The 27,173-nt window shown below is 50.7% G+C and overlaps 1 protein-coding gene across 5 annotated transcripts in view; it reads left to right on the top strand.

Moving 5' to 3' along the window:
* Positions 1-8,128: 8,128 nt before the first annotated feature.
* Positions 8,129-27,173, top strand: part of PALD1 (phosphatase domain containing paladin 1) — a 68,993-nt gene continuing 49,948 nt past the window's right edge. For 3 of the 5 annotated variants that reach the window (XM_063102962.1, XM_063102957.1, XM_063102961.1), the window contains exon 1: positions 8,129-8,375. The gene's annotated coding sequence lies outside the window, so the exon portion shown is untranslated. Of the gene's footprint in view, positions 8,376-8,860; positions 9,085-27,173 lie in introns of all 5 variants that reach the window. The other 2 variants (XM_063102959.1, XM_063102960.1) reach the window with 1 other exon arrangement.

Genomic DNA, 27,173 nt, shown 5'->3' with positions numbered 1-27,173 from the left:
GACTCTGAGGAGCTGGGCTGTGTTTTCCTGTGGCTTTGAGCTGCCCCTGCCTGCTGCTGGGTGCCTGCAAGATGGCAAAAGGAGGGTGGGGTGGTCTACAGTAGTCTACCCCTTCTGAGAAGTCTAACTCTTGGCCACGAGGACAAAGAAGGAGATGGGTCAGGTAATAAGTTTCTCGTCATGGGGAAGTCAAGCAGAGGCAGACAGCTACCACCCTTTGGGATTTAGCACAGGGATCCCTCCAGGCCTGGCAGGGTGCACTGGCTGGCCGCTCAGACTTTGTTTCTTTGAACTGCGTTTATTATGTCCATCATATTGTGATGTAGGGAAGAGTGAAATGGCATAATATCTGGGAGCCGCTTTAAAATATTCCAGCAAGAAAAACAGAAGAAAAAAGAGAAAATGGTAGATAAAGCAAGTGTCACAAAATCTTGGTCATTGTCATATATGGATGATAGGTATATAGAATTGGTGATCCTATTCTCTACATTGGTGCATATATAAAAAGGCTCACAATTAAAATGAACAATGACTTAATTATTAGAATATATCAAAAATGCATGGGGGAAATAATCCAGCTGTACAAAAGGACAGTAGAAGGTAAGTCTGCTTCCCTCTCTCAGGCTCCAATTCCCTCCCAGGGCTAAGCCCTCTTCCAGAGGTTGACCACGTGTATACAAACCTATGAGTATAAACAGGATGGAAAGTTTATTATTGTTTTAAAATAACATATCGACATGGAACAAAGTTCAAATGCACAAGATGATATACAGGGAAAAGTTTCCCTCCTGCCTGAGGCCCCAACCACCTTGTTCTTTGCCCCAGAGGTGCTAATGCTACCGGTTTCTTACCTGCCCTTCAGAGATATTCAAGGGTGTGTGTGTGTGTGTGTGTGTGTGTGTGTGTGTGTGTGTGTGTGTACATAACATACGTATACCCTTTTGACAGCTCCTCAAGTGCTAGAATATTAGAGACTCTGTTCTGCATTTTCTCTCCTTGCCCCTCCCTTCCTGCTTTCCTCTCTCCCTTCCTCCCTTTCTCTTTCCTTCCTTCCTTCCATCGGCTGCAGAGCTGAGTAAATAACTTTCCTCAGTGCACAGCTCATCATCATCATCAGTGCATGTGAGGCCTCTCTCTTGTGTGGTCTTGTTCTGTCTCTTCTCCCTTCACCCCATTCCTTTTTCTCAGGGACATCCATGTCAGTGTGGTGATAAATGTCTCTATGTAATGTACACAACCTCATTTAAGAAAATTGTGGTATTCTGTGTACACGTGTTGTTACTTTACATTAATAGTCTTCTACAGCCAGATGTAGTTCCACCGTCACTCTTACCCCTGGACACTGTGTTTTTGAGCTCGCTCCGCATTTCTGTGTCTACGCACCTGGATGGCTGGGTGTAACTGCTCGGTAGGATTCCATGGTTGGAACAAAGGTGACTTATCCATTTCCCTGGATACAGATACCGAGGTTGCCACACTATTGTGGCCCACACCCCTCCGACTCTCCTTATCCACGTCCACCTCTGGACCTTGCCCTCCACTCTAGTGGTCTTTTTCCATAGGCCCACATACATCTGCCTCGGGGTTTAAAATAGCCACATGGCATTTCTAGCTTCTGACATTCCATATTTTTTCTAGCCAATCACCTCTATCAACAGACATTTCAGTTTTCCAATCTTTTGCTATTGCAAACTATGAATAACCTTGTCCAGTTGTCAGTTTGCACATGTTCAGGCTTATCTCTAGGCTAAATTCCTAGCAATGGAATTGCTGAGGCAAAGGGTCTGTGTGTTTGTCATTTGGGTACATACTGCCAAAAAGTGTGAGAGTGTCTCTTTCCTACCCCTCATCAGAGCTGTCTTCTGTCACTAAGGTTCTTTAAGGCTCAGAGAGGGTGGATGGCCTGGCTGGGATGGCACTGAGACTGAAACCCAAGAGGCTGAGCCCAGGCCAGTGACTTTCCCCAGGCTCCTGTGTGCCCCAAGCTTAGGAGAGCCCAGGCCCTTCCTGTGAGTCTGGGGGCCTCTCCTCTCCTGGAATGTTCTGTGCCCACTGGTCCAGGGAGGTGTGGGCCCAGGAGCTGTGTTCCAGGGACCGGAGCTCATCACATGAAGGCCCCCGAGTGGCTGGGAGGAGGCTGTGTCAGGCCTGGCCTCTGTAGCTCCCTTGACCCCTGCAGCCCGCCCCCACCTCGCCTGCAGCATCTTCATAAATGGCTCTGTCAGAGTGAGGCATCCTTGCGAGCCTGGAGCAGTGTTGCTTGGAGACAACTGGGCAACAGATCTGGATTATTTAAAGGAAAGAAAGGGTGGGAGGGAAGGGGTGACAGCCTGTTTATTCAGGGATGGATGGTCTCCTTGCTGCAGGGTTTGGCAGCTACCTCCCAACCCCCCCATGACTCCCGGTGCAGTGAGAACAGCAGAAGGCCACTTGGAGCTCCTCTCTGACAGCAATGGGGGTGGGGGATTCTCTGTATGTTCCACGGGGGACACTGTACAAGTGCTAGCCAGGAGGGGAGGAGGTCAGGGCAGAAAGACAATGCCTCAGGGAGGAATCTTCTGATGATGATGATGATAACTGCCACTACTATTAGGTATTGAGCTTCCTCTCCGACAGCTGTTTGTTAAGAACTTTACATTTATTGGTTCATTTAATCTGAAAACCCTGTCAAGGTAGGTGTGACTATCCCCATTTTATAGATGTGAAAACTGAGGCTCAGAGAGGTTAAGTGACTTGCCTGAGGTCACACAGCTAAGTGACCAACACTGAATTAAAAACTCAGGTCTGTCTGATGTAGATGGCATAACAAAACACTACATGTTGCTAGAGCTGGCACGGCCCTTGCAGGGCATCCGTGTCACCCCGAGCTGACCGAGATGGTCATGCATCCCTACTGAGCCAAGTGTCCCCATCTCTGCCTCTCTGGCACTCCCGCTCCACCCCCAGCCTGCAGGAAACACATTGCTCTGAAATGATCAGTTTCCTTGCTTGTTTGTCCCACAGGTCTGTGGGCACCTTGAGAGCAGGGCAGGGTCTTGCTTATCTCTGGTTCTGAGTCAGGCACACAGTAGGTACTTGAACAGCTCTCCCTGAGACAGGAGTCAGCTGTCAGACTGTGATCCCTCAGTGTCTTGCCGACAGCCTGCAGGGACCAGAAGAAACAATCCTTCTCTTGCTGTGTACTTGCTCATGGTGTCCTCCCACCGCCGCTCCACTGAAATGTCAGCTCCATGAAGGCAGGACTATCTTCCTCATTCACTGCTCAGGGCCTAGAACAGGGCTTGGAATATAGAAGGGACTCCATCATTGTTTGTTGACTGACTGACTGACCAAATGAATGAAATATTTGCTGAATGGATGAGCCAGGATTTCTTCTCCTTTTTTGCTTCTTCTCTGATGAAGCATTCTCCCTGTAGTACCTGAAGAATGTTCTGGAGACAGAATCATCCTCCTCCCACATGTCCGGGACACTGTAGTCAGGCCCTGAGTAGTGCTGGGAGAGGGAGGGGAGCAAGATCCGGTCCCTGCTCTCAGGGCCCTCCCGTTCTGTGCAGCATTTTCAAACTGCAGGTCAAAGCAAAATCAATTTAGTGCACTGGAGGTGGCAATAACAAAAGAAAATAGGATAGGAGAGATTAAAAAATATCGGAATGCACCAAACACAGTGAGGCTAAGCACTGTTTTGATGAAATGTACATAGCAATATATCTGTGTAGTCAGTCCCAGTGTAAAATGTATTTCTTACTGTAGGTCTTGGTCCAAAAGTTTGAACCTTATGTGTGAATTTGGGAGATGGGAGATGTGATTCTTAGACCTAGACTCAAAGGAGGGTATAGCCAGTAAAATTAATGATCTTGCTGACACTGATAATGCCAATTATCGACGTGTATCCTGTACCAGGCAGGGGTGCTCAGGTCCCAGGGCACTGCAGGGAAGTGAGGGGGAAGGAGTCCAGAACAGATGGGGATCCACTCCCTGGGCAGGTGTGGGAGGAGGCGGAACCTGAACTCGGCCTCAGAAAACTGCTCTGCTCTGCCAGGTTTAGTGCTGGGTCATCGTGTGAGCGCAGATGGCAATAATAATGACAATAACAGCTGCCATCAGAGTGCCAGGCACCCCTTTAGTCTTCCAGACATTTCCCAGAAGCAAGAACTGCTCTTTGTACCATTTTACAGATGAGGAGACTTGGAGAAACAGGGTGACTTGCAAGTTAGGGGTCACACAGTGGTAAAGTCGCTGAGGCTAGGTCCAGGCCCAGGTCTGCTCAGCTTTAAGCACGTGTCTTTTTTTTTTTTTTTTTTTTGTCGTTTTTGTGACCGGCACTCAGCCAGTGAGTGCACCGGCCATTCCTATATAGGATCCGAACCCGCGGCGGGAGCATCGCTGAGCTCCCAGCTCCGCACTCTCCCGAGTGCGCCACAGGCTTGGCCCTAAGCATGTGTCTTTGACCCCTGGAACTCACACAGAGGGCGGCCTAATAAATGAGAAGTGCTGGATCTGCCAGGGCAGCCAGGGGATCAATCCGTGCTGTGACTCAGGCCCCAAAGATGAGTTACCTGCAGCTCAGAGACCACCAGGCTCAGGTAGAAACTGCAGGCCCCAGCACACCCACCCTAGAGGGCCCATGTGGTCCATGTTCTTGGCACGTGGCCACACATTATAGTGTCAGCCTCTGCCTGACATTGTCCACTCCTCAGGCCCAGTGTCCCCCAGCCTGTGGCAGGCGTGGTGGGGGGTGGGGAGTGGAGAAGAGCACTAGGGCCTGTTTCCCATCTTCTGTCAAGTCTTCTCTTTGCTGGTTTGAACCCAGCTCCTCTGCCTTCCGGCGAGTCATTTGTGCCTGTCAGTAAATAATTCTTGGCTTGATTGTTGCCACAGGGAATCTGGGGTTCCCACAGCTTATGCTTCTGCCCAGGGACTGAACTTGAGAGCATCCTCCTAAGCAGACCAGCACCTTGCTTGGGCTGTCTCCCGCAAGTGTAAGTAACGGGGTTCCTCATTATTCTTTGCAGCAGCAGCTCATCTGGTTTCAGACTGTGGTGGGTTGCTTCGTGTGTGTGTTGCACATACCCACATTTACACATATGCTCACTCGTATATCCACACTCACTCCCACTAGATCCTCGTACAAACATGCATACCCTTATTCATGTTCTTGCAGACATGTGTTCACCTATGAACAACACAAGCACACGTGTGCACACACATGTTCACATGCAAGCACACATTTGTACAGTGCCACCCATGGGTCCCTGGCCTTGAGATGATAAGGTGGTGTCTGAGGGGCTTGTGTGTGTGGGATGTGGGTGGTGGTAGTGCTGGTGGGGGTGCTGGGTGAGTGGGGGTTGGTCTTGAGCCCTCTACTTTCTGAGGTCCTGTTTTGGGACCCATGGATCCTTTCTCAGGGGCTTTTGGGCTTCTGTTCTAAGTTTCCAGACTTCTCAGGCAGCTCCTGCTGCATTCTGAGAGGCTCAAATTGGCTCAACTGATTCTTCTTTTCTGCCTGAGGCTGGGGAGAGAGGACAGAGTGCCTTCTCTTCAGCCCCTGTCCCCCTTGGTCCTGGAGGCTTCTTGTGGTTGCAGGGACCCCACGCCAGCCCCATGGCCAGCAGACAGCCAGGGCTGCAGGACTTGCTGCTCTGAGCATGGATGTGGCAGATCTTCTGGCGGACTGGGGGTGGGCTGGAGAGGCTGGGTGCTGTGGTTTGGATGCAGTCTGTGCCTTGACCCTGAGACCCCTCCAAGTCCCAGTCCCCTACTTCTGGAGAATAGCAGCTGAGCCCCCAGGCTGTCTGTAGGGGTCAGGAGGGCTGTGATTGTGGTCTGTTCTTAGGGCATTTCTGCCCTGGGCTTTTCTGTTTGGTTCAACAAGAACATGGTGAATACAAATAGATGAATGAAGATGTGCTTGGCATGGGTGCTGGGGACCAAAAGACTGGTCAGACGTGGCTTTTGTCCTTGGGACTGTTTAGAGAGGCAGATAGCCATGGACTCCAGTATCTGCTGGACAGTGAGGGTGGGGGAGAAGCAATATATATGTGTGTTCATATATGTATGTGTGTGTATGTGCATGTTTGTGTATTTTTGAGCATGTGCACATATGCTTATGTGTATGAGTTTGTGTATGTGTGTGTACGCATGCATACGTATGTGTGCATGAGAGTTTGTGTGTGTGCATATGCTTGGGAACATGCACATCCCTACCTTAGTCCTGGCCATGAGGGGGGCATTATGCTGGAATGCATCCTTATGATGGCAGGGGCATCAGCTGGGGAATCTGACCAGGGTGGAATGGGATATGGGGGGTGGCAAGAGGAGAAAGGCAGGGAACCTCCCCAACGATGGAGCCCTACAATGTGCCGTACACTACACCTGGGCATCAAGTACCAAGCTCAGTGGCTCCTCAAACACCTCTTTGAAAGAGAGTGGGGTCCACTCCAGAGAAAGGATTGGACCTTGACTTGCTCCTGAGCCCTTGAAATATCCTGCCTAATAAGAATGTTTTTGTATGCTATAGGCCTTGGGCCATACTGTATGAGTTTGACCAGATAGTTTATACTAACAACTAGATTTATAGTGAACACCTGTTTTTGTATACCTGAAGCCCTGGACCATGCTGTATGAGTTTGACCTCTGGGGATCTGGAGACTGGGAGCTCATGCTTATGTGACTGGCCCCCAATAAAACCCTGGACACCAAAAAAAAAAAAAAAAAAAAAAAAAAAGAAAAGAAAGAGGGTGGGGTCATCATATGGATGTGGAACGCGGGGATCAAAGAGCTTATGTCACTTTTCCCAAGCCACATGGCCAGTAAACTGAGCCATTCGAGCCTAGCTCTCCCGAACTCTGAAGGTCAGGACTGCTTCTCAAGGCCACTCCTGGACTTTCTCTGCTCCTCTCCTCTTCACATACTTTGGGTGGGGCAGGAGGGACAGGAGCTCAGAGCAGTCTGCCATGGCCTCAGTTTCCTCGTCCATTAAAATAGGGATAATAAAAGTACTTATCTGATAAAATTTTTCAGGTAAAGCACTTGAGACCTAGGTGCGAGGAACCTGGTAAGACCACAAATGAGTCATTTCTTGTCTTCAGCTACTCTTAGGGGTCGCGGGGGCTGCATGCCCCTTTTCCAGCCCAGCGCCTTCCGCCTGACTTTGGACATAGAAGAGCTCTGTGCTGCTTTCATCCCGGGGCTCTCGACTCCCGCTGCAGCACTGATTGGGGGTGAGGCAGGTAGGGACAGGTGAGGAAGAAGGATTTCCCGAGTTTGGAGGGAAGTGACTCACCAAACACAAACGAACCCGGGCTCCCTGGGAGGAAGCAGCGGTGAGAGCGAACGCACGTGGGTGCCCGCGGCGGCGTCGGGGCGGGCCTGGCCGGCTGTCGCCCAGTGCCAGCCCGCACAGCGCGGGAGGCGGGGCAAGCCATGGGGTGGGCGCGGAGGGGCCCCTTCCCTCCCGAAGTGCCTGCTCTGGGGGCAGAGGGTGCGTTTCCCAGGGAATCCAGGGCTTGGGAGAAGCCCACGGTGGAGTGGACAGTCTGCTCCTTTGACACCTGGGAAAGCCAAAGCCCAGACGGCAATCACCTAGCTCAAGTCGCCCGGCACAGTGAGGCTGGGTCCGGAGCCCGGATGCTCGTCTCGGTCCCGCCGAGGCTCGGCCTGGCTTTAAGAAGCCGAGCGGGGCGAGGGAAGCCCGGGCCCGCCGATCTCCGGGGGAGCTGGAGTCCGGCGGGGCTGTGGCGCCGAGAGCATTTGCTTCTTTCTCCAGCCCGGGAGGCTGGATGTGGGGTTTGGGTATCTTCCAGCACGAGCCACACTAATGCCCAGGGAAGAGGAACTGGCTTCCCGGGCAGTCTCCTCTCCCCAAACTGTTCCTCCTCGCGGAGGGCGGGCGGGCGGAGGGAGGAAGCGGGTCCGGGGAAGGTGGGGCCCGCCGGTCCCTGCGCGCCCGGGAACCGAGGCTCTGGGACGCCCATCGGGACGGGGCTCGGGTGAGTGTGTCTTTAAATCCGAGCCCCCCGCCCCCTCCGCGGCGGGGCCGGGCGGCTGCGGGCGCGGTGATTGGCGGCCGGACCGGGCCCGCCCCTCGGCGTGGGGGACGCGGGGCGCGGGGGAGCGACGGGCGGGCACGGGCCGGGGCGCGCGGCTCCCACCGCCGGCGAGCGCTGGCTGCAGCTGGCTCCCGCTGTCGTGGCCTCGCCCAGTCGGCCTGCCCACCTCCGGAGCCTTCTGCCCACGGATGGGCCGGGGAAGTTGGGGGGAGCGAGCCGGAGCCTGCGCCGGGCGCGCCCCGCCGCCGCCTGACTCGGCGCCCGCAGTCCGGGCGCAGCGCGCCGGCCGCAGGAGCACGGATGCCCCCGGGAGCCGCGGGCTGGCAGGTACCGACGCGTCCGAGCCCGGGGCTGAGAGGAGAAGCAGATCCGGTCTTCAGGGCAACCCCCAGCCCAGGGCTGCCCCGACCACCCACTCCCCATCCCCCGGAGGGGAGAGATCCTGGGCCCCCACCCCAAACCCGATCGGATCGGTGCCTGGAGGCCTGCGGGACCTCAGTCATTAAACAGCGAGCAGTTTACTGGGTCCTTTTGTAGGTCGTGCTCTGGCAAACCCCCTCTCCCAAGGTTTCCCTCGAACCGGGGTAGACACGGGCTGGAGACACCTCCATTCTTCATTGCTGGGCCTGGGAGCAGGGCCCACCAGCTGGGCTTCCTGCGAAGTTGGAGGGAGGGAAGCCATCTCAAGATCCAGAGACGGGGTCCCCCGACTCATCTCTAGGGGGCTCGAGGCCCACAGACCCGGGGAGTCCAGAGGTCTCAGTGGGCACAGGCTTTGATACTTGGCCCTGTCTGTCCCTCTTCCTCTGTAGGCCTGGGTCTCCTTGGAGAGTCCATTTTTCAACTTCAGAGGGTTTTCCTGAAGGGACAGTGACCTGTCTGAAATGTACTGGGCTCTTTAAAGTGGCCAGGATGGTTGGAGTGTGTTCTTTTCTGTTGGGGAGTCAGACATGGAAGGAAAGCTTCTAGCCTCAGGAAGCTTGGGGCATCTCTACTCTCCCATCAGAGGTCCATGCACCAACTCCTTGGCTTCCAGGTAAAGCAACCCGCAGCCCAGTGACAGAGCACCTCTTAAATGCCAGGCACGGGCCATGCCCAGGGAGGGTGTGGGTGGTGGGAGGACCTGGAGCATTCTGTGCTCAGGTGGCTCACTCCTGTTGGGGAAATGAAGACATGAACAGGCAGAAAGTTCACTGATACAGAGTTTTGATACCAGTTCTGGACTGGTAGTAGTGGAAATGCCAAGAGGTGGCACACAATTGCTACATGAGTAATACAGGCTGTGGAACTGCTGGGGAAGCTAGGACCTGGTTCGCATGCAACTGTGCAAGTGTGTGAAATGTTCCAGCTCCATACCTGCTAGTAATCAGTACCTCTCACTGCCTCCAGGACAGGGAGCAGCAGGAGGGCTGAGAGGATCTCCTGCCTAGATGTGCCCCCCACTCCCAGGGTATTTTTTCCCCCTTTTTGTTCCTGCTAGTGGATTTCTGAAGAAACCCATATGATTTCTCCAGTCAGACTCCTCGAATTTGGGGTCTAGAGTCAGCCTTGTGGGAGACTCAGAGGCAGGCAGGAGGAAGTCCTCACTTCCTTTCTGAAAAGCCTCCATGCTGCGTGCTGAGGGTGAGGTTGAGAGGCTGGGAGGCACTGGGCCAGACACTGCTTCCTGTGAGTGCAGACAGACCGAGGTGGTGGTGTGTGCCTTCTCCCCTTCCTTAGTTGGTTTTGGGGGTGGGCATTGTGGGGCCCGGCTGGCTTCAGGTGGGTGGTATCTGGGGCAGCTCTGACCTCAGCTATGTGAGGTTCTGCTGTGTCTGGGGCTCTGGCATCCTCCCCTCCCCCCTCATTGTCTCTGGCTGGTTTCTGCTTTTCTGGAACACTTTGCAGAGGTGGCTGCGTGCTTGTGCCTGTGGCCTTGGGTGCTGTTCTGGGAGTGGGAGTTGCTGAGCTCACCCCGAAGCCCTTGGCTGGTGCTGTGAGAACTCAGTTTAACACACCCACCTGCATCCAAATAGGTGGCACACACAGACCAGGTCACCAGGCACAGGTGGGGGATACCTGTGTGGGCAGAGACGCGTGTGCACACTCAGGTTTGCAGCGCGTGGGCAGAGACATAGAGGAACTGGATACATATGTACATGAGGATGAACACAGGAAGACAGTGGAGGTGGGCAAGCAACCCAGGGACACAGATGTATTTGTGGCCAGGGACACGGACATGTGTGGGGACAGACATACATGAACACATCATTGTGAACCACATAAGGACCGCAGACACGTATATAGACAGATGTATACTGTCACTAGGATTTGAACCTATGCACATGGGAGGCAGACATGTAAGTGGGCAGACGTATAGGTGGACTCCCGGGAGCACAGACATGGATGTGAGCCAACATTCACAGACACAAATGTGGGGCCACACGGAAGTGGCTTGAGTACCTAGGCAGATGTGGTGTTGGCTGTGGACTCCCAGGAGACAAAGGCACATATACCTGCCAGAGTCACCTGACAGCAGAGGCCAGGACCCGGACAGAGGTGGGTACTGGGGTGTAGTCTGAGTTGTGTGTTACTCAGTTGTCACAGTTTCTCCGAGTGGTAGCAGTGCCTGGAAGTTGTCCTGTTTGTGGTGGTGGTGGTATATTCTTGGTGGCCTTCATTTCTAGACTCCCACTTTGGAGTTTGAGTACCCCAAGGGCTCAGTATCCTCTGTTGTACTCTGAGTCATTTGACTTCTTACTACCTAAGTTACAGGACTGGCTTCATGCCGTAAGCACCAGCAGGAGCTCCCCGAACCTTTGATTCTCATGTTCCCTGGGTCTCCAGAAACTTCCTGAAGTGAGGCCATGTGGCCCGGTGGGATTCTCCAACTGCTTTTTGCCCCCCCGACCCCACCCATAGGGGAGGAACCTGGCTGTGAAATTCTTCTTCTGAAACCCAGCCTGCAGGTCCTTGGCAGGAATGGGACTGTCCCTGGGAAGAGAAAGAGCAGACGTGCAGCTGGGCTGTGAGGAGAGCCATTGCCCTCCGTGTGGACTCCTCCTCCCCTAAACCTTGGGCTTGGACAGGGAAGGGGTCACCACCTTCTGGCTATGGTCACTGGGAGCCAGCCAGATTCTAGACAGGGTGGACAGCACTCACTGTGTGACCTTAGGCAAGTGACTCAGTGTCTTAGTTTCCGCATCTTTAAAGTAGGGGTAGTGACCCCTACTCCCAGGGGATGTTGTGAGGGTTAACCAGGAGAAAATCAATGGAAAGCAGGTGGGTCGGCGCCTCGCACAGAGTGAACGAACACTCAAGTCAACGTGGGGAAGGGGCCGCTTTGGTTCTGAGCCTCCTGCTGTGATCAGGACTCTGCAGAGCTTCCTCAGCAGCCATGGACATGGCCCTGGGGCAGGCCGGGCAGGCCAGACACCTCTCATGCAAACGCTTTGTCCTCATTCCCTGCCCACCAGCCCCTCCCTAGCCCTGTGGGACCTCCACATGCAGGGTCAGGAAATGGCAGGCAAGGCATATGGAAGCTTGGGCCTGCTGCCTGCTGGGCCTCTGGGAGGGGAGCCAGTGGTTTGCTAAGAATAGCCCCAAATCATGGCTCTTGTCTCCCAGTGAGCAGCATGAGCCTCCTGTCTGGGCCAAGGCGCTTGCAGATGGGCTTTTTATGTTTCCTGTAGCTGGCGCTCAGCACACGGATGGGCCTGGGAGCGGCCAGCTTTGTCTGGGAGAAGGCTCTGTTCCCCTTCCTAGGCCTTTGGCTGGGACCTGGGAAAGAGAAGGTCAGGAAGCATTGGCCTTTACACTCTCTGAGTTCCTCCTCCATGCAGGACAACCCTCCACCCCGCACCATGTTCCTACCCCTCATACACCTGCAGTGGTTAAGAATACTGGCTCTGGAGCCAGACCACCAGCATCTGAATTTCTCCTCCCTCTCTCACTAGCTGTGTGACCCTGGGTGACAAACTTAGCCTCTCTGTGCCTCAATCCCCTCATAGAAGAGGGCTGATGATAGTGACTTCTTATAGGAATGTCACAGGATGAAGGAAGGGCTGCATGGAGAGCCCCCCGGGTACTGTCTGGCTCATAGGAAGTAGTCAGTAAACATTAGCTGCTGCCGTTGTTACCATGATCAATATTCTCTCACAAAGGAGAGCCCTGTGATGCCAGAGAGGCCCAGATGCTTGCACATTGCCACATGGTGGGAAGGAACCAGGAGGATGGCATCTTGACTTGGGTTCCTGGACTTTCTTGGTCCTGGTTCAGTATGCTGGGCAGGGGATCCAAAGGTGGGTTAGACTCAGTGCCTGCCAGGAGGTGAGTGAGGCACATAGATGCATTGTGCCACCCCCTACTGGGGGTGACGGGCTCTGTGCTACCTACAGGTGGAGCTGGAGGCAGGGAACAACCTCTGCCATGTAGGCTTTGAAGGATGGCAAGGAGTTTGCAAGGGCAAGGAATGGCTTCCCCAGCAGAAAGAGCAGCATGGCAGAGGTGTGACAGCCCTTGGGAGGTGTTTTGTACATTTCCTGTAACTGGCATGTGGACTGGCTTTAGCTCCAAGGGGTGCCCCTGTCTGGGCTGGAGCTGGGGCACTCCGATGAGGGAGACATGGGGCGTTTGGTGTCACCTGCGTGCTCATGGCAGGCAGTAGGGAGCTCTGGTTCTCCAGCAGGCTCTGGGGCTTTGGGAACTGGGTGTGTTGCTGCCAACCCCGCTCTTCAGGCTCCCGGGGAGCTGGGGCTTTCAGGAATTCTATGAGGAGGGAGAGTGTGGTGCTGGGAGGGCTCTGGGTCCCCCTGAGAAATGGCTGCACTGTCAAAAGGCTGGGTTGGGGGCTGTGTAGGGGGACAGTGGTGGGAGCCCTCAGATGACCTGGGATCTTTCAGCCTGAGCCCAGGCCCTCTTGTCTGCAGCTTGTGCTGACCTCTGCCTGGGCCTTCCCAGAGTAGAGGACAGGGGCACTTGCGTGTGTTTGGAAGATTCTGTTTAGAAAGCACAGAAGGGAACTTCTCCCCTTTACCTTTTCCTGGAACCAGAGAACCTCATGAAGGTGTTAACCCCTCTCCTGCTGGTCACAGAGTAGCTGATGGACGTGTCCCCTTGGACTGCTCCTCTGTAGTGACTGAGCCCTTCTTCCTGGGTCCCCTGAGGTTGGTGCTGATCCCCTACCTCCCCAGGGGCAGCTCTGCCTCAGGGCCCAGGACCTGGTTGGCTGGCTTTGATCTGAGTGGTGGGTTGGCCTTTCTCTGACCACCTTCTTAGCGGGTGCTCACCCTGCCTCCCAAGGCAGCCCTGTCTGCTGGTGGAGCTCGTGGACTTTGCAGTCTCCTATGGGCGCTGCTCTGCCTGGCTCCTCCAAGGCCTGTTGGGAAGCTCTGCTTTCTTGATGCCCCAGAGAGAAGGCCCTCCCTGGAGAGTGGCCCCAGGGTTGTGGAGCGCTTGGGGGAGGGGTGGAGCGGGTCTTTCTTCTATGGGACTCTGAACCAGGCCTGAGGCATCCAGTGAATAAGCCCTGGGCTGGCAGTTCACTGCCTGCTTTGAGCCCAGTTATCTCATCTGTAAAATGGGCATAATAATTTTTTCCTTGCCTACCTTTATAAAAAATTTTTTTAACTGAGATGAAATTTACTTACCATAAAATTAACCATTTTAAAGCGTATAATTCAGTGACATTAATACATTCACAATGTTGGGCAGTCATGACTTCCATCAGTTCCAAAACATTTCCACCACCTCAAAAGAAAACCCTGTACCCATTAAGCAGGTTTTTTTTGTTTTTGTTTTTGGTGGCTAGCCTGTAAAGGATCTGAACCTTTGACTTTGGTGTTACCAGCACCATGCTCTAACCAACTGAACTAACCGGCCGGCCCCTCATTAAGCAGTTTCCCCATTCCCTCCTCTACCTTACTTAACAAAAACCAGTTTTTCTGAGCTATGCACACCATAAAATTCACCCACGTTAAGTGTACAAGTTGGTGAGTGTTGGTAAATGTCCTGGCCACGCAGCCACCACCCCAGACTAGTCTGAGAACATTCCCATCACCCACCTGGAAGCTTCTTCATGCTCCTTTGTAGCCCTGGTCCCAGGCCCCCTCTACTTGCTGTCACTGTGATTTTTCTTCTAGATTTCCATGCCCGTGGAATCACGTTGTAGGCAGTCTTTGTTGTCTGGCTTCTTTCCCAACATGATGTTTTGAGGTTCATCTACACATTGCATGTTTTGTTAGTCCATTCCTTTTCTATTGCTGATTAACGTTCCAGTGTGTGGAGTATATGATGTTAAAAATAATATAAAATAATGACCTTTACATAAGATTCAAGTAGTAGCTTCACAGAGAGAAAGTAAAATGTGGAACTCGCTTTGAGTGAAGGCTTCCTGGGGGTAGTTAATTTACAGCAGGTTTCTGGAGGAGGGAGGCTTTGGAACAAAAGGGATCAGCTTGTCCAAAGTAGCCTTTGTGGCAGCCTGTCCTGGGGTAGATGAGTTGGTCACTGGGGGTCCAGGTGCATGTGCTCTCCTGCTTGTCTCACCACCACCCCCCATCTGGCAGCCACCAGCAGGGGCTTCCTCTTCCTGTCTCTGTGAAATGTCACTGAAAGAGGAGAGGGCGATTTGTTGGGTCAACAGAAGAGGGACCTTGAGGCCTCTTGCGGAGGCAGTCTCTTTCCTAGACCACGTGCTTAGGGCCTCAGCGACAGGAATCCTGCCCAACATGTGTGTGGCTCGAGGTGGGCTTTCTGTGGCCTCCTGACGAAGGGGGCTGCTTGTGCTCAGGTTTTCACGTTATTGTCTCTACCCTGACCCCCGCCAATCAGTTCATGAGTCACAGAGCCTCTGAATCTGTATTGTCATACTTCTTCCCTTGACACTGCCATCCATGTATGAATGAATCTTGTTCCCTGCATTCTAATAATGTTGGTTGTTTTCATTGTTTTCAAGTTTTTTAATTTAATAATTCATAGTAGTGTCTTAATACTGTCATAAGTGGGTTCCAGAAGATAGAAATCCTGTGTTGTGATGTTCCAGGGAAGCCACCTGCTCACCCACGATTGTATCGTCTTGTGACTGAGGGGCTCATCTTGGGCTTGGGGATCCTCTAGGGGGAGGGACAGGGGAGTGGCCCTGGGACGGAAGCTATGAACAGGTGGGTGTGTTGATATCTCTGTGATTTCTCCAGCTTAGTGGTGCTCAAATGTGGGTAATGCATACACTCCCTCCCCTTTTTTAACAGCTTTATTGAGAGATAATACACATGCTGTGCAATTCACCCATTTAAAGTGTACGATTCAATAATAGCTTTTAGTATATTCACGCAGGTGTGTATCTATCACTGCAACCTAATTTTACAACATTTTCATCAACTTCAAAAGATACCCTGTACCGATTAGTAGTCACCCTCCATCCCCCAGCCCACTAATCTGCTTTTTGTTGCTGTAGAGTGCCTGTTCTGGACATTTCATATAAATGTATTTTTTTTGTGTGGACTCCCTTTTAAAGGAAAAAACCCACACTTGCTGATTTATATTATTCTTATTGGAATGTAGCTTAAATGTGTATAAGACTAGGCATAAATGCATTAGATTTACAGTTTTTATATAACTATAAAACGTGAAATAATAAAACCAGAAAGCCAACCTATTTCTAGTGACCAATGCTATTTAATTGGAATGATGTTAGCTGCAACTAAGTTGCCGGTGTACCTCTCTGTTTTCCTGCCTCTGTTGTCTGCAGCCTGCTGTACACAGTAGAACTAATAGTGTTGGGCTGATTGGATGATTTGGGGTAATCAGACCTCACATTTAAGCCCAAACTGCCATAATTAATCTCTGAATATCTATTCTAATAGGGCATCGCTTGATATCTGAACAGGTGGCTTGTTTGATTCAAAGATAAGGGCAGAATAGTGACGTTATTGAAATTTTCACGTAGTGGCTCTTAAACTTACTTCCTGTGGGAATCAGGAATTTGGCACAAACAGAGATGGGCTTTGCTTAATTCACACAGATGCTCTGCACATGAACATGGTCCTGATTACTAAGAGGCTGGGCCTTTGAATTGGGCTTGTCCAGGTTGCCATGGGCTATGGGGTGGCTCAGTCCTCCCACCCAACCCCCTTTTTCCATTTGAACCACAACTTCTTTGTTTGTGCTGTGTGCGATGATGTCACTTGGCCCTCATGGTGAAGGAACTGCATGGTAAACCAGGAGCAAACTTGAGCCCCAAATTGAATGGCCGCTCTTGCTTGTGAGATGGTCATTCAGATGAACAGGGAATGTTCTCACTACTTTGTTTTTAGAAAGTCACATCACATAAAATTAACCATTCTCAAGTGTACAATTCAGTGGCATTTAGTCCATTCACAGTGTTGTGCAACCACTGCCTCTGTCTAGTTCCCAAACATTTTCATCATCCCCAAAGGAAACATCGTACCCGTTAAGCAATCACTCCCAATTCCCCCTCTCTCAGCCCCTGGCAACCACCAATCTGCTTCCTGTCCCTATAGATTTTCCTATTCTGGATAGTTCATATAAATGTAATGATGTAATATGTAGCCTTTTGTGTCTTCTGGCTTTTTTCACTTAGCATAATGTTTTCAAGGTTTATCTATGTTGTAGCATGTGTCATACTTCATTCCTTGTGTGGATGAATAACTCTCTATTGTATGGATATAACCACATTTTGTTTATTCATTTATCAGTTGATGGACATTTGGGTTGTTTCTACCTTTTGGCTATTATGAATAACTATTTGGCTCTTATGAACATTCATGTACAAGGATTTATTTGGATACTTATTTTCAGTTCTCTTGGGCATATTCTTAGGAGTGGGATTGCTGGGTCATATGGTCATTCTGTGTTTAACTTTTTGAGTTCAATGTTCTGGAATTAGATATTGGTGATGGTTGTACAACTTTGTGAATATGCCAAAACCCACTGAATTTTGTACTTTAAAGGGTGAATTTTATGGTACGTGAATTATATCTCAATTTAAAAATAAGAGCTCACAGATCCCTAAGCAGACATCTATGGGGTCTGGATTGAGTCATGTTCTCAGCTCTGGAGACCTCAGAGTCCTGCTTCACCTCTTGGGAATCCTGGGGATTCCCTGGGTGCAGGGGTAGGAGGTAGGCAGGGCCTCACCTCATAGTCTGGGTTTGGGGGTAATGGGAACCAGATAGGCTCATTGGCTGCCTGCCCCCTACCTTGGCTCATTCTGGCCCTTTCTGACTTCTAAACCAGAGGTGCTCACTGTAGAACTCAGTTTCCCCACCTGTGAAGCGGGCGTGTGAGCAGCCAGCCTTGGCCACGGCCTGGCTCTGTGGGCAGGGAAGCCTGTCCTGTGTCAGACATGCTGCATGGACTTCTTCTCTGGCCCCACTTTTTCCCTGTGTTTGGTGTTGCTTTCCAGAGTGCCCCACATGAGCCTCAGGCTCGGTTCCTCTTTCTTGGCAGGGCCCCCAGGGCCGCCGCTTCCTTCTGAGATTGCAGCAGGGGCGGAGACCATGGCCTCCTGTCTGTCTATCCAGTCCTCACTGCATACCTGCCTCCCCTTAGTCTGTCCCGTCTGGGCCGGTGTTCAGACAAACACCTCAAAGTTGTCCGTGCTTCCTCTGTTTCTTTCTCACGAAATGATGGGTCAGGAGGTCCTGTTGACCTCACCCTCAGAATGGACCCAGGATGAAGGCCAGCCTGTGGCTCACTTGGGAGAGTGTGGTGCTGATAACACCAAGGCCACAGGTTCGGATCCCTATATAGGGATGGCTAGTCAGCTCAGTTGAGAGAGCGTGGTGCTGACAAAAAAAAAAAAAAAAAGAATGGGCCTGGGATGAGCCCTTTTTCCTTACCCTGCTGGCCCAAGCCTGCAGCACCACTTGCAGTTTTGCGGTAGACTTGTAATGGGTCTGCTGGCTTCTACTGTTGTCCCCCGACTGACCCTTCTAACATGGCAGCTAGGGCAAGCTTGTTAGAACACAGAAGTCATCTGGGCACTGCTCTGTCCCAACCCCCCACCCCCACCTCTGTGGCTCTCTACTGTGGCTTCTAGGACATCCCATCTAGTACCCAACCTCATGCTCATCTTGCTCCAGCTGCACTGGCCGCCTCCCAGCTCCTCCAGCACACCAGAAAACATTGCATCTCAGGACCTTTGCATGAGCTGTCCCCCTGACCTGGGATCTTTTCCTCCAGGGAGCCACGTAGCTTACCATGCTCTTCCTTTAAAATATGAGGCCTCCTCTGGATCTCTTGTCTAAAATTTTATACCCCTTCCCTATATCTCCTTATATACTATATATTTTACTAGTTTATGTATTTTATTTCTGTGTCTCCTGCTAGCATATAAAGGCAGGGATTTTTGTTCCACATTGTCAGCTCCTAGAACAATGCCTCACCCATAGTAAGTGCGCTAGAAACGTTTGTAGAATGGCTGCATGAAGAGGGAATGAATCAGCTCATTTTATGGATGAGGAATGAGCCTCAGAAAGGCACCTAGTCTCTTGACTTCCTGCACAGTGCTCCTTTGCTGAACCATAGTAGCTGCCACCTCGCCCTCCCCACATCCCTGTCTACAGGAATGGCCACATTAACCTTGTGGGGAAGTTCCCCTCATTAGCTGGTAACTGTGGGATTGGCGGTTACCTCCTGGCTTTTGTGCGGAAATGGTGGTCACTGCCCGCCCCTGTTTGCCGAGCGCTCACTCTGTGCCAGGTACTGGGTTCAGCAGGTTAGATGGGTTTCTCAGTTAAACCTCGCAGCTTCCTGAGGAAGAGGAACAGTCATTTCCCCCATTCTGCAGACAAGGAAGTGGGGAGCTTTCACATGGGCAGAAATGGAAAAGACTGATAATATCCTGAACCAGTGAGGATGTGGGGGAACTGGCCCTCTTAAGCAGTGTTGGTTGCTGTGGAAAATGCTACAACTTTTCGGAAAGGCAATATAGCAATATCTGTTAAAGTGTTTTAGATGCACGTGCCCTTTTTATCTAAGCATTCAAATTGTAGTAGCCTGTCCTAAAGAAGTAAGACTATCAGGATGCAAGGCCACGTGTGCAAGGATTTTTGTGGCAGAGAGCTGGAAACTACACCGTCTTCTCTCAGTTCTGGGTTCTTCCCCACCTCAGGCCATTGGCACGGGCTGTTCCCTCTGCCTGGCATGCTTTTTCACATGACTGGGGCCTTTCTGTTCTTCATGTATGAGCATAGGCCTTCTGTGACTGTCACATCTAAAATACGTCCTTTTCCTACCTTCCCCAATTCCTGCCTCCACCTCTCAGTCCCTCGCAGCCCACGTCGCGTTGTCTGCTGTGTATTATAACTGTTCTTCTTTGTTGACTCCCTCCTCTCCTCCCTCCCTGCACTCTCTTGTTGGAGTGCCTGCTCCGTGAGGGCTAGGATCTGGGCCTGTCTGATTAACACAATCCATGCTTAGTAGCTACTTGCTGAATGAGCAGTGATACAGTGCAATGGCCTGCCACCATGAAGCACACCTGGCCGGAGTTACATACACTGGCAGGGAGGGGTGTTTGTGTTGTCCTGCTAAGGGAAAAAACCTGGTGTAGAAGGAAGCTTAGGAGGTGGGGCTTGGAGGGAAGTGGGAGGGGAATAAACTCTTTCTTCACAGATCTTTGACTTGTGATAGTAAGTACAAATTATTTTTGTAATAAAAAAAATCTGGTATACAAACAAATAAAAACTAAAAAAGGAAAAACCATATCCAGTTAGAGGGAGGATTTGAACCCTGGTCCTTCCGACTCCCAGCCCATGTTCTTAACTACAATCCAACCCTTGTCGTGGTCTTTCCACCCATGGCCTGTCAGTATGGTCTCACTGCAGTCCACGGAGGAAGGCAGAGTTTGAGTTATTAGCTGTTTCTATTTTATTTTGTTAATTGAGATATATAACTTTTAGATAAAAAAAGTCAGGGCATAGTTTGATGAATTGTTCCAGATGTATCACCTGTGTAACCCCGACCTAGATCAAGATGTAGAACATTGCTGGTGCCCCAGAAGGTTCCCTGGTGCCCCTTCCCGGTCAGTTCCCTGACCCTCCCACCCCCACCTTCCCAGGCATTAGTCCTGCATGTTCTTGAACTTTATGTAAATGGACTAATACAGTATGAGCTGTTTTAGTCTGGCTCCTTCACCCCACATGAACTCTGTTCCTGGTGCCCCTTCCCGGTCAGTTCCCTGACCCTCCCACCCCCACCTTCCCAGGCATTAGTCCTGCATGTTCTTGAACTTTATGTAAATGGACTAATACAGTATGAGCTGTTTTAGTCTGGCTCCTTCACCCCACATGAACTCTGTGAAAGCCATCTGTGCTCTGCAGCTATCAGTGCTGTGTCGCTTTTCATTGCTGTGTAGTGTTCCACCGTATGGACATACACAGCATGCTTATTTTTTTTCCGGCAGATGGACCTTTGCCTTGTTTGCAGTTTTTGGCGATGATGAATAAATCTTCTCTGAACACTTTTGTGTCTTCTGATGAACATGAACACTCACTTCTCTAGGATATATACCCAGATGCTAATTGCTGGGTGACAGAGTAGAATCCTTGTTTTACCAAGAAAGAAACAGAGGAGGTTCCAGAGGGTCTGAGAGAGGAAGTACCTTGCCCAAGGTCACATGGCAACTCAGAATGTTGCTCAGCCTATCTAATCCCTCACTGCTCTTGCCCCCTCATCTTACCCACCTCCCACCCCCTGGCTGCAGCCTTGTGGGGAGGGGGTCAAGCTGGAGTCAGGGGGCCTCTGGAGGGCCGTGTTTCTGGGTCTCATGTCACTGGGTGTGCCCACTAGGCAGCAATCTTCTCCTGCTTCCTCACCTACCTCCTTCCCCATCTCTGGCCACAGAGATGCTGGCCAGACTGCAGTTTGCTATCCTTGGTGGTGGGTGCTGGGAGAGGTGAGGAACTTCTCTTGCTGGACATGATTGCTGTGGGGCTGGACAGGCACAGACTGGGGCCAGGCACGTGGGAGAGCCCTGCACACCTCACGCTCACTTGTGCCCCTGGTGGATGCAGGTGTGTGCGACTGCCTGGCTGAGACCCCGTGTCAGTCTGGGGCTGGTGCGCACCTGGCTCAGGGGCGCCTCCTCTGTAGCCACCCCCCAGCTGCTTTCCTCAGCTCCCACTGCATGGTTCTCTGGGCTGTGCCAGCTCTGGATGGTGGTTCTTCTAGCACTTTCCATGTTTGTTTCACCTCTTGACCCTGAACTCTCCAAGGGTGGGGAGAGATATGAACATGGGCACCAAAGTTTTTTTTTAGTGAATGCTTAATTTTCTTAAACTCTTTTATTTTTATTATTTATTAATTTTTTTATTTGGTGGCTGGCACAGGGATCTGAGCCCTTGACCTTGGTGTTATAACACCCACTCTAACAAGCTGAGCTAACCATCCAGCCCATGTGTGGCTTATTTAAACACTTAGCATAATGTCCTCAAGGTTCATTCATGTTGTAGCACCTGTCAGAACTTTTTATTAAGGCTATAAGTGTTCTTTTGAGCACATTTTAGAGGCACCTCCTGTCTTCAGAACTGACTGAGGGCTTAGCTTGATGGTGGGAGTGAGAAAAAATAACACTTACCGGTGATTCCTAGCTGTTAGCCCTTCCCCTGCGTTGTTTCATGTGACCCTCACCACATCCCTGTGAAGTAGGTATCAACATTATCCTCATTTTGGCCAAGGTCACACAGCAAGTCCTTGGCCAGCCAGGATTGGCCACCAGGTCTGCCTGACAGGGTCCGGTGTCTGCTGGAAGCCCCTTTATGCAGCAGCCTCTCAGGCTGGGCTGGGGTCTGCAGGGAGGTGGGCTTCAGTGCCCCTGGTGCAAGGCTGGCACCGGCAGCCTGGCTCGGGGTGGCCACATGGCAGGATGTCACTCTTGGCAGGACCTTTCCTGAACAAACAGCTACCAGGAGCTTTGGGATTGAGGGGATAGATAAACAGGAAAAGGGAGAAACTTAAAAATATTTGTCTTCTCCTGTGCTCTGGCATTTTCTCCCTGCTCCTTCTCCTGCCACTGGAGCTTTGAGGTGGTGGAGCTCTTCTGCCTCCAGAAACTGCCAGAGGCCTGGAGAGCTGTAGCTGGCAGGTTTAGATTTTAGGGTTGTAGGTTTGGTTTTGCCTGATGGGCTGGGCTGAGCCTAGGTGTTTGGGGCCAGAGAGGCCCGAGTTTGAATCTTGGCTGCGCTCTTTCTCTGCCATGTGTCCTAGGCCAAGTCACTTAGCCTGTCCGTGGGTCAGAGCTGCCACGATATGTAGCCCACAGGGGTGTTTGGAGAAATGATATAGCAGTAACTGGCTATGGGTGCTCAGATGGGCCCATAAGGGTTTTTCTCATTTCTCGTAGCCTCAGAGATGGCTATTCGCCTCCTCTTCGTTTGACAGTTGTTGAAGCATAGAAAGGTTGAGCGTTTTGGTCACAGTCTTATCACTGCTGGAGGAGGAATGTAGAGGGTTGAAGCCAGGTTGAAGTCTGCACTCGATGTCCTGCTGTCTTACTAGTCTGGCACCTGGTACAGACCTTGGCTCATGGTACTATTGATACTATGAATTTTTTTCTCTTCCCTTTTACTGAGAAACCAAGTATAGTTGGGGTTGATGGGGTGGTGGGGGTGAGGCCTTTTGAGCTTTTAGCCCCTGTGGTCCCAGAGTAATACCTAGCCCTTGCTCAGGTGGCCCCCATGTGTTGCCTTCTCCATGCAGCCATCCTGGATTGACACAGGCTGTGGTCATGCCTGTCTCCCGTTGCCCTGGCCTTGGCAGAACATCATACTCTGCAGCACAACATCTAAAATCCTGGCATGGTACCCAAGACACTCGGGGTTTGGCCCAACCCCATCCCACCCTGTATTCTGGCCTCAAAGTACCTTAATGCTTCCTAGGTGGCTCTGCACAGTGCCAAGCATCTCTCTCGCCACGCTCTTCCCGCCCTTCCTGACTGTCAAATGTTGCTCACCCTTCAAGGCCCAGCTCGGTTGCCTCCTCTTTCAGGAAGCCTTCCCTGAGTTGCTGATGGTTAGTTAACATCTCCCTCCTCTGTGCGTCTCAGTGTAGTGGGAAAGGTGCTGGATGGAGTCCATGGCCTGCTGTCAGCTTTCTAAGCCTCAGTTTCCTTATCCGTGGATTGGGGATGATAGGAGTGGGGGAGAGGAGAAAGCCTGGACTCTCTTGCCCTGGCCCATGCGGAGTTGGCCAGGGCCTGGTGAAACATGGTGCTCTCAGGGTTAAGTCCCTCCCATGCCAGAAGCAGAAGCGAGGAGGACAGAGTGTGAGATGAGGTCACTTCCCTGCCGGGGGTCTGCCGTGTGCCTGGCCTTCCGCAGTAAATCCTGTTTCCTCCTTGGCCTCCATGTGCCCACTCACTTCCAGCTCCCACGACCCCCAGGTCAGCAGCAGGTGGGGCTCCCGATGGAATGTTGGCCTGTCATTCATCCGGTGAGCACTTCCTGTCTGGAGAAGCCGTCCACCTTTCCTGCCACCACGTTCCACTTGGGGGTTTGATGAGAATGATGGGCTTGGTGTCCAAGGGAGGCTACCTGAGGTCAAGTGCGATGCCCAGCCTGCTCATTTTATTCCTGGTGACACTGAGGCCCAGGGAGGGGAGGGGACTTCCCGAGGCTGGGACCAGGAGTCAGGCCTGCCGACCATACTCCAATTGTGGGGAGTGCTCTGGGGGCCAGGGTACCCCCTGGGATTGTTTCTGGGAAAAACAGGCCTCATGGTCCTGCCATGTGAAATGAGCAAGTCGCTCAGCCTCCCTGGGCCCCCATTTCTTCTGTGAAACTTGGGGGAGCCTGTGTGTAAGAGCCGCCCTGAGAACTGACTGGTCAGGCTGGGACATGGTGACCTCGTTTAACCCTTGCTGTCCTGTGCGAAAGTGAGGCTCAGAGAGGTGAGGGACGGCGCTGGCCGTCTGCCCAGCTCTGACTCCAGTGACCTAGCTTTTCCCACGGGGAGGTGTTTAGCTTTCCTTCAGCACAGCGTCCTCACTCCTGTGGGGCCTGTGTCTCTCTAGGCTGTAAAGGTGACAGTGAACCATGGTTGCTGGTATCAGCGGTCATACTGGGTAGTTCTGTTTTTCCTCTGTTTTCTTTCCACAAATAGTATGTGTTCACTGTAGGAAAATCAGGGAAAATAAAGATATTCAGGAAGATGAGGAAAGACATCTGTGATCTACATCCCAGAGACAACCACGGTTCACCATTAGTGTTTGAGATTTATCCTTCCAGACACTTTTCCTGTGTGTGCCAGTGCGCCCATGTGTACACTTGTATAGAAGATGCATCTCCCTTCTTTTTAATGGGCAAGATTCTGAGATGCTTTGGTGTCTTTTTTTTTTTTAAACTAGACATACAGTAGATGTTTTGCTATGTCTGTGAATAAACGGCTACTTTATTATTTAGATTGGAGTTAACATATGTAGAGAAGGGCACGCACATCACGGGTGTACAGCTTGATGACTGTACGAGGTGAGCTCACTCTTGGGATCCTCACTCAGGACAAGGAATAGAATTCTGCCAGCACCCCCGACTCTGTAACCCATCACCCCACCCCTCTTCCTGCTCCAGACGTGACTTCCTCCTGGACTTTCAACATCACAGACTAGTTTTGCCTGTGTTTGGGTTTTAGATAAATAGAATCATACAGTAGATTCTATCGTCACAGCTATTATGGTATTGTCACGTTGGCTTCTTTTGCTGTACGTTCTATTAGTAACATTCATTGGATGCTCCATTCATTTTAATAACGACATAACGATGTCCATGACACATTCGACTCCGACCACTGCTGATGTAAAAGTTGTTTCCAGACTTTAACTAATATAAACCAAACTGTACTGGATACCTTTGTGACAGTACCTTTGCTGATTTCCTCTGAAGAAATTTGATAGAAGGATTGCTAGGTCACAGGGTTGCACATTTTAAAGATGTTAGAATTTTTGCCAGATGGGCTTCTAGAGAGCTGTGCCAGTTTACATTCCGTGCGGTGCGGAGGAGAGAGTCATCCCCGTGCCCATGTCAGCACTGAGTGTTTCCCCCGGCCTGCCTGGTAGGACGGTGGGCAGTGCTTGTGCAGGGCATCTCGCTGTTTGCAGTTTTTTAGTCACAAGTTAGGTTGGACATTTTGTCTTATGTTTATTTCTTCTCTTCCTGTTTTGCTTGTTTTGGTTTTTTTCCTCTCAGGATGTAATTGTTTTCTCACTGGTTTGGAAAACTCTATATATTGAATATGATAAGTAATAAAATACATGGAAAATATTTTTATCCAGTTTGTCATTTGCCTTCTAACTTTGTAGTTTTTCTGTGTTGGTCAAAAGCTGACCATTTTTTATGTAGTCATGTCTACCGGTATTTATGTGTTCTACCTCTAGAATTTTGAGTAGAATCTTTTCTGCCCCAAGATTATATGAATATTTACTTATATCCTCTTATTTCACTTCCATGGTTTCCCGTGAATCATGTCTTCTTTTATCGTTCTGCACTTCCTTTGGGAGATGGGGGGGCAGCCCAGAGGATAAGAAGGTGCACTTGGAAGCTCTGCTGCCTGGCATTGAACCCCTGCATGGCCACCTGTGTGCCCCGGCAAGTTACCTAGATTCTCTGTGCCTCAGTGTCTATACTTACAAAGTGGGAGTAAGACAGGGGTATTATGAGGGTCAAATCATGGCGATTTGCAAACTTGTTAGTCTCAGGGCTCCTTTACAAACTCTTGAAAATTGAAGACCCCAAAGAGTTTTTGTTTGTGTGGGTTATATACATATATTGATACTTAATCTCATTAGAAATTAAAAGTGAGTATATTTAAAAACACATATTTATAAATTCATTTGAAAATAACCATAAGAAGCTTATTTTATGTTAGCATCAATAAATTTTTTTTTCCATTTTATTTTTGGAAAACAACCATATGTTCCAAAAAAAATTTAGTGGGAAGAATAGCATCGGTTACAGATTTGCACGTCTCTTCAATGGCTTGACGGAAGACAGGTGGATTCTCATATCTTCTCTGTGTGCAATCTGTTGTGATATGTTGTTTGGATTGAAATATATGAAGAAAATCTGGCTTCACTACAGATATGTAGTTGGAAAAGGGAGGAGTATCTTATTAGCCTATTGATATTTCCTTTGAAACTCCATAAAAATTCGACAAGTGGTAGATTCTTAAAAGTTAGTGGAAATGTGGAATCTGAAAACATATTAGTGAACTGTTTGTGCCTTGTTACATTGAGATTCGTTGACCTGCGCTGCACTTTGAATGTCTCTTTTATGTGATTTTGTAACATCAGGCATCCGTCACTGGGAAGTATTGTATTGGTCCACTGAGTTATGCAGATTTTCCAAACAGGGGCTCATTTCATGCTACCATTTCCAAAAATTACAACTGTTCATATCATCACACCTATCAGAAAAATCTTTACGTTTTTGGAAGTTGTTGAACTCATGGGGGTAGATATGAGTTTTTCAAAATTCTAATTTTCCCTCGAAAGCTCCAGTTTTATCATTGGCAACAAATGCTCTCAGCTGTTTTCCTGGAAGGGACAGGCTCATTTTGCTCGTTTTTGAGAAAACGTCTGCCAGATACGCGAATGTGAATGTCCGTCGTTTGTCTGTGGTCGTTCTCAAGTACAGACGGTGTCCCGGACCAGCGGCTGGTTCGGCTCCAGCTCCGACAAGCTCATATGTGGTTTCCTTCCACCGCCCTCCCGTTGTACTCGGTGAGGAGCCAAGTGCTTTATGTGTATTTCCTGTTCATCATGAAGAATCTCAAATACATGTGTGTGCTGAAGAGACAAGATTCAGTGACATTAATCATTTTTACTGCTTTGCCAAGCACTCCCTAAGGGACACTGGCATGCTTTGTCACTGTGGTGCGTGTCTACGCAGAACCCAGCGAGACCCGCCCAGCTTGGGGCCACTGCCTTGCCTCCTACTGAGGCTCCAGCAGTTTCACCCACGGGGATGTTTGAGCCACCAGACGTCACCCCAGGGAGAAAGGCGATAATGTCTTAGGGCTGTCATGAGAGTCATTTTGACCTGTGGGCCCCTGGAGGGAAGGTATTAGGACGTCTGGGGCCTGTGGAGCATGCGTTCAGAACTATGGAGTTAGATGAGAGACGCACGGCTTCAGCAC

Source organism: Cynocephalus volans, chromosome 7 (assembly GCF_027409185.1).
Source record: "Cynocephalus volans isolate mCynVol1 chromosome 7, mCynVol1.pri, whole genome shotgun sequence".
Lineage (NCBI taxonomy): Eukaryota > Metazoa > Chordata > Mammalia > Dermoptera > Cynocephalidae > Cynocephalus > Cynocephalus volans.
This window is presented reverse-complemented; position numbering and strand designations above follow the sequence as displayed.